The 10,404-nt window shown below is 41.1% G+C and overlaps 1 long non-coding RNA gene and 1 other non-coding gene across 2 annotated transcripts; both read left to right on the top strand.

The window, feature by feature from the left end:
* The first annotated feature begins 2,788 nt into the window (after window positions 1–2,788).
* Window positions 2,789–2,846, top strand: LOC148812516 (U7 small nuclear RNA). The gene has a single exon (XR_016086338.1). It is a non-coding gene; the product is annotated as a U7 small nuclear RNA (small nuclear RNA).
* Window positions 2,847–8,912: 6,066 nt separating this feature from the next.
* Window positions 8,913–9,576, top strand: LOC148812515 (uncharacterized). The gene is made up of 3 exons (XR_016086314.1): window positions 8,913–9,153; window positions 9,271–9,411; window positions 9,503–9,576. It is a non-coding gene; the product is annotated as an uncharacterized LOC148812515 (long non-coding RNA).
* Window positions 9,577–10,404: the final 828 nt, after the last annotated feature.

The following is a 10,404-nucleotide window of genomic DNA, read 5'->3' as shown; positions in this document are numbered from 1 at the left end:
GACCTTTAGGAGGGATGGTACCTGGCAAAAGGTCAATGGCACAATCATAAGGTCGATGAGGTGGGAGGGCCAAGGCCTCTTGCTCATTAAAGGCTTCCTGTAGATCGGAATATTGAGGATGTGTTGGGGTCTCAAGGAGATAAAACCAGATGTCTTCCACATGGGTGGCGCCAATCTGCAAGCTTATAATTTCAGTTTGCCATCTAATAAGTCCTGGAGATACGGGGGAGCCGTCGATCGATTGAACACGAAGTGGTGTAGTCACCGGGGTCAAGGGTAATTCCCAAGTTCGAGCGATGGAGGCGTCAATAAAGTTTCCTGCCGCCCCTGAGTCTATAAAAGCTAGAAGAGGTCTCCTTTCATTACCCCAGAATAGTGTAGAACGAATAAAAAATCCAGAGGAAAACTGAGGGGATTGAGAAATCTCACTCACCTTAGGAACTTGAGAAGGTGAGCTGCGCCTCAAGGATGAGTATGAGGCAGGGCAGGCCGCTTTAAAGTGTCCTAATTTCCCACAGTACATGCAGCGACCCTCTCGTTGGCGCCTCTCTCGTTCTTCAGGGGTTAACTGGGTGCGGGCTACTTCCATAGGTTAATCTGAGTCGAAAGATCTGATAGGAGATAGCCGAGGAGCCTTTAATATTGGGGTCCGAGATCTTTCAGCACTCCTTTGACGAATTCTGATATCCAATTCCAACACTTGTGAAATTACTTCCTCCAAGGTACTGCCCAATTGCGGCATATTTACCAAACAGTCCTTTATTTCTTCACTGAGTCCTTGACGGAAAAGAAAAATAAGGACCTCATCGTTCCAGTGAGTCTCCAATGCTGCTACTTGAAAATCTATAGCATAGTCTTGTACAGACCGGCGGCCCTGGTGGATGGAGGAGAGGCGGAAGGCAGAGTCTTGACAAACTATGGGATGACAAAAAAACCCCTTAAATTTTCCTAAAAAGAGATCATAATCCTGAATTTCAGGAGCCCCGCGATCAAACAGAGCAGTAGCCCATTCCAAAGCGCGGCCGGTTATCAGTGAAACTATGAAGGTGATCTTGTCCTGAGGAGAAAAAAAAGTTTCCGGATGGAGCCTGAAAACCAGCGCACACTGTGCTAAGAAGCCCCGACATTTCGTAGGGTTGCCGTCAAACCTGTCAGGTGGAGTTAGTGGAAGAGGCCGAGGGGCAGGTGTAGGAGCTGGCGGGGGCGGAGCCGAAGCGGCAGCTCCAGCGTTGCTTCCTCGATTGCCGATGGGCGGCATTGCAGACAGGTGCGCAGAGATCTGTTGGACAGAAGCCTGGAGCTGGAGTAAGGCTTGTCCGTGCTGATCCAGAGCCGAGCGAATCTCCTCTTGCTCCGCTGGGTCCATGTTAAAGGGCTCAGTATTCTGTTAGGGATTCGGTACGAGGGACCGAACCAGTGAGTGAACCCACTTGCAGGAGCGAACAAAGCCAAGCCGTAATCCGAAAGCAAGCCGTAATCGTAGGAACGAGCCGAGAGTCCAGGGGAAGCCAGATATCCGAAAGGGAACAAGTACCGAAGCCTAAGCGTGATCAGAAGTCGTAGTCAGTAGAGCAATCCGATAATCCAGGGGACCGAAACAGAGCGAAAGTAACCAAGCCAAACCGAGATCCGAAAAGCCGAAGTCCAAAGGGAAAAACCGCAAACCGAAAGCCAAGACGAACACAGAGTAGAAGTAGCGCAACCAGGAAGCTCGAACGGAAAAACCAATACTGAGCAACGAGGTAGGGAAGGACAGGTGTTTAAGTAGGATGAGACGGGGGTGTGGTGGTGAATGGGAAAACTAATAGGTGAACTGATGGATAGGGGCTACGCCTACTTCTGCCTCCTCCGTTGCCGGGAGGCAGGGATCGTAACATTACCAGTATGAACCTTTTTGTACCACAGGTGCCTCACTCCCAGCCCTTGCTTTGTGACAGCAGTCAGATGTGAACAGGAGACTGGGCTTTCTGAGCCCAGTTGGAGGACTGGTTACAGGGCCTTTCACCTCACCCTGACCGCTGCTTGATTTGGGCTGTGGTGAACAGTGGAAAGGACACCCTGTGGGGGGGTGAGGAACAGGGGGGCGTTTATAGGCATCGAGGATCCAGTGAAGGGAGCAGGTAGCCTGGCCCTGTCCATTATTAGAGACAGTTATAACCTAATGAGATGGTTTCATTTATATTGTTTTGGGCATATTTATTAAATTTTCCTATTTTGTGAACGTTTGTATTTGTTTGTGAAATTAAAATAAAGTTCTTAAAATAAATAAATAAATGGAAGGTTTCTGAAGTCAGAAAGCCAATTTATTTGGTGGGAAAACAGATTGGTGAAGCTCCTCCTCTTCCTTACCTTACAAGGAGAATTACTAAGTCATCTCCAGAGCTACAATCTAACAGTTGTAGTCACAATCCAGTGTATTTGTTTACATTTTTTTCTGAAATTATTAGATGAAGCGTGCTAATATGTACAGTAACATAACTCCAGTGTGAATAACTAGAAGAGGAGAACAGCTCCATTCCAGACCATGGGAGCTTTGTGATTGGCTGGGCCAGATATCTCATTTGCATATCAGATTTGGAAATATAACACTAAACCCCCTTCTTGCATGGATTTAATTTACACCCAAGAGTCACCTACTGTGTATTGCCACTTCAGTTTTTAATGAGTAGTGGTGATTACCAGTTGACAGGTTTCATTTGTTGAATTTTAAATGGTCTTGTATTATCACCCTGAATGTACTGTGCACGAGGTTTGGTAAGGTACATATGTTTTCATTTCCTTTACCCAATGGAATTTTTGCTCTTTTAGTATTTGTCTAGAAGGCTTTCTGAAGTCAGGAAGCCCATTTATTTGGTGAAAAACATACAGTATTCTGTATTAATATTAATATTTTTCAAACAACATAAATAGGGTCTTTTATGAATAAAAAAACATTTTTTCACGTGTTATGCTCTTTGTTAATGTCTAAGCCGGAACACATCATTATATCTCATTTTGTATTTCTTTAAAAAAAAATCGTTTGCCCAGCCTAACAGTATTGTTGTTATTGTTTTTAACCTGTAAAGCGCTTTGAGGAGCCACCTTTAAAGGCGCCATATACAATAAAGTTCATTATTATTACTATTGTTAATTTGCTGGACAGAGAGGTGAACATTATTACACAGAAGACAAAGATAGCGATTTACGTTGCATTGTGCATTGTGCTGCTGTAATACAGTTTTAAATAATTAAAAGTCTAAACAGTATCAGCTTTATTTATGGGTTTTAAATAAAGGCGATTTAAACGCGATTTAAATCAATATAAATGTTTATATTGTAACGCATAGGTGACTATTCATTGTTATTAAAATGACTTAAATTCGATCATGTTGTGATATTTAAAAATATAAATTTGTTTGGTGCGAGTGAAGTTTTATTTAATCTCTGAGCCATACTGATTCTTATGGAAGCCAGTTTCTGCCAGGGAGTAAAAAAAAAACACACTCCGATGCAGTGCAGTTAAAAACATATCTCTGATGCTGTTCCTAAATGAATATCATTTATGACCATCAGACGCGATTTAAATCAAGAGATAAGGAAGAGGTCAAGCGTGTACAGAGGGAGCTAAAGCAGAAGTTAAGAGAGAGCAAGGACGCCTACAGGAGGAAGGTAGAGGACAAGCTGCAAAGGAATAGGGTGAGAGATGTATGAAGCAGCATGAGAGAGATCACTGGCTTCAAACAGGCTGGGGGTGCAACAGAAGGGAACCTGGAGATGGCCAACGAGTTGAACCAGTTCTTTAACAGGTTTGATTCTGGGTCCTCTGTGGCGCAACACCCATCCCCCCACAGCCACACGCTCCCTAACCCTTCACAGCTGCGACTGCCCAACACCTCCTCCATCCCCCCACAAACATGGCCGCCCACAGCTACAACCCCCGACAGCTACTCACCCACCCATCCACCACAGCTGCCACTCTCCAACACCTCCGCCATTAACACCTGCAGCACTGAAAGCTCTATGAGCACCATCCCCCAGGCCAGGCTGACCATCACAGCTGACCAGGTGAAGAAGGAGCTGCATGAGGGTAAGGCCACAGGACCAGATAACATCTGTCCCAGAGTTCTGAGGGCCTGTGCTGATCAGCTGAGCAGAGTGCTACAGCGACTGTTCAACCTAAAACTGCGCTTGGAGAGAGTCCCGGTGCTCTGGAAGACATCATGCCTGGTCCTGGTACCAAAGAAAGGGCGCCCCTCTGTCCTCAACGACTACAGACCAGTTGCACTGACTTCTCACATCATGAAGACACTGGAGAGGCTGGTCTTATCTCACCTGAGACCCCTGGTCAGCTCATCACTGGACACCCTACAGTTTGCCTACCAGCCCAGTGTTGGTGTGGAGGATGCGATCATCTACATGCTGCAAAGGGCCTACTCACACCTGGACAGGGCTGGCAACACTGTAAGGATCATGTTTTTCGACTTCTCCAGTGCCTTCAATACCATCCAGCCCTTACTTCTAAGGAGGAAGCTGGAGGAGATGCAAGTCGATGCCTCCACGACCTCGTGGATCACTGACTACCTGACAGGCAGACCACAGTCTGTGAGACTTCAGAACTGTGTGTCTGAACAGGTAGTGAGTAACACAGGGGCACCTCAAGGGACAGTTCTTTCTCCATTCCTCTTCACCCTCTATACTTCGGACTTTAAGTACAACTCAAAGTCATGCCACCTGCAGAAGTTCTCAGATGACTCTGCAATTTTGGGATGTATCAAGGGTGAGCAGGAGGAGGAGTACAGAGGACTGGTCAGCAGCTTTGTGGAGTGGTGTGGGGTGAACCACTTGGAACTGAATGTAACAAAGACAAAGGAACTGGTGGTAGATTTCAGGAGGAAAAAGGTCAAACTTACTCCTGTCTACATCCATGGGAGTGGTGTGGAGATGGTGGACTCATACAAGTACCTGGGAGTGCACATCGACGATAGACTGGAATGGTCTAAGAACATCGAGGCCATCTATAAGAAGGGACAGAGCCGACTTTACTTCTTGAGGAGGCTCAGGTCCTTCAATGTGTGTAGTAAGATGCTACACATGTTCTATCAGTCGGTGGTAGCGAGTGCCATTTTCTACGCAGTGGTGTGCTGGGGCTCTGGGATTAGACCAGTGGATTCCAAAAGGCTGAACAAGCTCATCAGGAGAGCAAGCTCTGTCATTGGGTCTGACCTGGACCCCTTGGAGGTAGTGGCTGAGAGGAGAATGATGTCCAAACTAGAGGCCATCATGGACAACTTCTCCCATCCCCTCTATGACAGGCTTGCAGGAATGAAGAGCACGTTCAGCAATAGACTGCGACAGGTGCGACAGGGAGCGCTACAGGAGGTCATTCTTGCCTTCTGCCATAAGACTGTACAACGCATCCACCTTGCGTCTTGGCAGAGGCAACATCGACAGTGACCTGTTTCTGGACTAAACGCATCTACACATCTACTGCTACATCTGTTCTCTTTCTTTTTCTTTTTCTTTTTCCCGTTTACAACCATTTTTTGTGCAATATATGCCAGGGACCTGTGCAATACATTTATATTTATATCTATAGTTACATCTATATTTATATTCATATGTGTGATACGATTTTCTGTGTACTGTTCTGTTCTAGTTTGTTCTTGTGTGTCCGGACTGTGAGGAACTCTTGTATTGTATTGTATGTATTCTATTATTATTATATAATTCGTTACACTGTGGCTGTGTTGTGTGTGTTAAGCTGCTGTTGCACTGCAATTTCCCTCACGGGATCAATAAAGTATCTATCTATCAGACGCTTTATGCTCCTTTTCTTTTTTCCAGTGGATTGAACAGGGAGAGGCATTTCATGATGTTCTTTTCACTGATGAAACAACAGTGGCTCTGGAACAGTTTTCAACCATGTCGTTTTATAAAAAGGGAAGATATGTGAACAAGCAAAATCCAAAACAAACATGTATGCCATACGGCGTACGCGTTACTGAAGCTAAAGGTTTAGCCTTTGTCACTAATGTAACCACTAAATAAAGACATATAGAAATCCCTACGTTACAGACTGTATATGGCTGGTATTGGTAGTTTAAAGAAAAAATACACACCAATATTCCACTTTCTCCCTAAACATTTTAAGCATCAGAGTCTTACAATGTTCTCATTTGTTCTCAAGTGTAAAAAGAGGTGATAATTCTTAATAATTCCATGTCGCATTAACTAACCTCTTCAGTTTATTCCGCCAGACAGTACATGAATATAATTATATCATTATTAATTTTTTTAGATACGCAATTCCATATTATATTCCCTGATAATCAAATTCTAAAAGTATGCATTTGTTAGATAACAAGCGAATTCACAGAAAAGGTTAAAAGACTATCAATTTTCACAAAGTATATAATCCTAATATGGTCAGAAGGAGCACGTAAAAACGTTTCCCAAATAACATGTAAGACTTTGATGCTTAAAATGTTTAGGGAGAAATGGAATACTGGTGTGTATTTTTTCTTTAAACTACCAAGACCAGCAATATACAGTACAGTTTACATACAGTAATATGTTTATGTTCCTAAATTAATATAGTTTATGAGCATGTGAAAGGCATGGTGAATCAGAGATTCTCAAGAATTACTTTGTATGATTGGAAACGAATGCATGATCGTAACAACTAAATGCTGTGGTGTTACTTTTTGTCAATGAAAAAATAAACTCTTTTCGTTTACAAAGACGGTTACAAAGAATGTGGACCAGGGTAATACTTTGAGCTTACAGCTTGTCCAAGGTCATTCATTATTAATTCTATTAGTAATATCTTCGGTAAAGACTTTGATGCATAAAATATTCCTGCATAATTAAAATATTTATGATAAAGGTGGTAGGTTGTGTACTTTTGTCCAACAGAACAATCTTGCTTTTATAAAATATACCGCCTTTTTAATGTTTAATGTTTAACATGCTGTAATACACTGTTTAAATTTAAAAGTCTAAAGAGTATACAACTTAAATTCTTAATTGAATAAAGATTGTCCCTCAGCAGTGATCAGGATTCGAAACCGACGTTTTCTGGTGACAGCTCAAATGCTGTACAGGAGAGGTTAACCTTTATTAGCTCCACCTCGCATTTTTACAAGGTGATTATGCTATTAACATAATCTAAGTTGCATACGGTATGATGCGGTGTACTGCGACACGCCCACCGTGTTATACTGCAGCATACCCCGCTTGTTTTGAATGGCTGCATCTGTTAATGCAGTTATTAATATTGTCGAAATTACCGTTGCAATTCAATGTTAATTATACATTGCGGCAATGTATATATACATATAGCTGTTTTTTCGCTATTATATATATGTATATTGGACGAATCACTGCCCACTGGGTTGTTTTTGTCTTATAAAGACTCTGTTCTTTTATTCCGTGTAAGAAAGGAATAAGTTATTAAAACTTTCAACAAAACATATTTGTCCACGTTCTAACGAAGTCAAGCATGTACCTGTGTGCATTGACAGTGCATATCTCAAAAGGACAATAAATAACAAAATGACCTTTTTGTTGTTATTCTTGTGGTTGCAGCTGTTTCTTTCTTTTACGTTCTCCAGCAACATTTACAGGCTGGGTTTTATCAATTGACTTGTACAGAACAAGTGCCATGTTCAGAGGGTCATATTTAAAAAATGGTACAGTAAAATTTCTTGTACTTCAGGCTTTGACAGTCTGTCACATTGTCTCTCACACCTCGGTGTCAGAATTGTGAGACGATTTTGTAATCAGGATAGAGTGCCATAGCAATACAGCAGAAAGTGCAATCACCTTTTATCAGTGTAAATGTGTGTTATTGTGAGCTTTTTAAATTGGTTTGCGCTTTTCTGAAATATATTCCATACAAACAATACAATCTGCACAGTCGCTATTTATCTGGATATTCCCTTCCACTGAAGATGTCTACAGTATTCTATCCGGATTAGTACTGACCGAAAGGCGAAAGACGACATAATATCACAGCAGCAGCATTTAAGGTGGAACGAAAAAACGCGAATAGGAAACTGGCGATTAAGAACTTCAGCCTCGTAATCTTCTTTATAGTCAATAAATGAATGTGGTATTTGCATGGGGTAATATAATTGCAAATATTTTTCAATATATTACTAAATTATACAGTATTATTTACGAAATAATAATTCAATTTAAACTGAAACGAGGTAACATAAAACGCATTTTTTCTCCGTGTCACTAACGGGCTTCCGTACAGGCTTTCAGTTGAAAAAAGCTACAATGTTAGCGTTAAATACAACACCTGTTGACGCTGCCAGCACGATCTGTATGTGTTGGTCATTAACAGACGGTAAGTTTGATCAAGGTCTTAAATTTAAATGCAGTGTGCTCTTTCTTTACTTAATGTCTTTCGAAGTTAAATGCCATTTCGAAAACTGTTATCAATAATAACTTTTACTTTGTTTATATGCTTTTAAGATCGAGTAAAGTCGTGAAATTAGTTTGCAAGATTCTCTGTACAGTGGATAGCTTGTTTTACTACTCTATTTTGCAACGTTATGTAACTTAGCTAAATACAGTGTTTGCTACTGAACGAGATATTTTTCTATTGAACGTCGTCACATAGATAACAGTCCATCACGTTTTCACAACGTTATATAGCTAGTTTCGCTTTGTCCTTCCGTGTATTTGTCTCGACAGAAAAAATAAACATCTGATAGTATGCAATAAATGCTTAACAAATTATAAGTTACTGCAGGCCGGAGCATTATCGAGCGTGGAAGGTTTACATTACATAACGATGCTGCGTTGAGTACTAAAAGCAGTTATCTCCTGTAGAGCAAGTCATCCAAGCTAGTTACACGATTACTCGATCCTAAAGGCAGCCAAAGTAAAATGTCCATTAAGTACCGTTCTAAAAATGACATTTAGCTTTCGAAGATATTAAGGTAACATTGCTCTGCATTTAAGACCTTTATCAACCTCACCGCTTGCTGTATGACCAGCACGTGATGTAGGCTCTACTACCATAACTGATGCGTTTTCAATTGCATAATTCCATGATTTTTGTCTGCTTAGAAAACGCAGCTGAAGATTAAATTTAAAGGAAATTAAATAAGTATATAAGACTGGCACCAGGGTTTTCCCATGATGATTTCCTCAGTGAAGGCAAGTATTAACTGATAAAAAATATTTGTTGTTTAATGATAACATGATTGATGCGTTTATGTGTGTTCTGTTTTGAAAGTGGTATTTGTTTTTTTTTAAATAATAACGTATATTCAGTGTACAGGAAATTTTAACTGATGCCTGATGTGGAGTTACACATCTATGATGACACACTAACGGAGGCTGAAGATGACACACTTCAAGAACTAATTCAATCAAACCCAAACCTTTGTTTAACTATCAAAGATAGTAATGAGGGTGAGTCACATTTAGCTTAACCTAATGAATATTGTTTTCATTAAAACAATAGTTTTCTCATTTTCTTCTTTTGCCTTATTTATTTTTAAAGAACTTGAATCCCTTGGCCATTTGACTCCCAGTTCCTGCATGGATACATTGTCCCGTTAATCCAGTGATACCGACTTAAGATTTCCCGAGCCTTCCCCCAGAAGGGCCAACACAAGCATTGATGTAGATGACACTGCAGCAAAAGAGGTATTGTTAACTCTTATAGTGTGATGCTGATTTTATTTTGTGCCTTTATTTTTAATGTGAGCTGCATTCTAAATCATAGCATGACTCTGAGCTTTAGTAGTTCAGGTGGGTAGCTGCGTCAGCATGCGTAGGCTGCAAAGGAACAAGTTATTCCATGCTGAAAAAAAGAAGAAAGAGAACAAAACGTTTCGGCCGTGGAGCAAAGAAGGCTCCAGGGCTGAAACGTGTTTTCTTTCCACACCTGAAGAAGGCTCCACGGCCGAAACGTTGTGTTTTCTTTCTTCTTTTTTTCAGTATGGAATAAACCTATTACTTGATACTCTGAGCTTTCCCTACAGATGATAACAGTCAATCTGCAGTACAGAAAAGTTTGGCAAATTTCGAGAAGCCATTTACCCACTTCAATACAGAAAAAAATGGGGAATTGATTAACCAAAATAAATATTGCTTGGGGTAAGATATGATTGCCGCCAAAATCATAGATCAAGATCAAGTGCCCATGAGAGACATGTTTCTATATGTCCCCATTTTGGAAACATTTAAATTCATGTGCTGCAATTCTTAGATTTATGAGTTGCTTAGAGAATGTCATACACCAAGATTTTTGTGATGGAAGTTACTTTAAGTCTCGTCCACTGTTCTCAAAACTGAGCCACACATTACAAATTCAACTAGGATGATTTTGAAACCACTAATCCACTTGGCTCTAAACGTGGGGATCAGAAGATTGGGTGCCTTTACTTTGTTCTTGGAAAT

This window comes from Atractosteus spatula (assembly GCF_055471065.1).
Source record: "Atractosteus spatula isolate fAtrSpa1 chromosome 10 unlocalized genomic scaffold, fAtrSpa1.hap1 SUPER_10_unloc_2, whole genome shotgun sequence".
Classification (NCBI taxonomy): domain Eukaryota; kingdom Metazoa; phylum Chordata; class Actinopteri; order Semionotiformes; family Lepisosteidae; genus Atractosteus; species Atractosteus spatula.
This window is presented reverse-complemented; position numbering and strand designations above follow the sequence as displayed.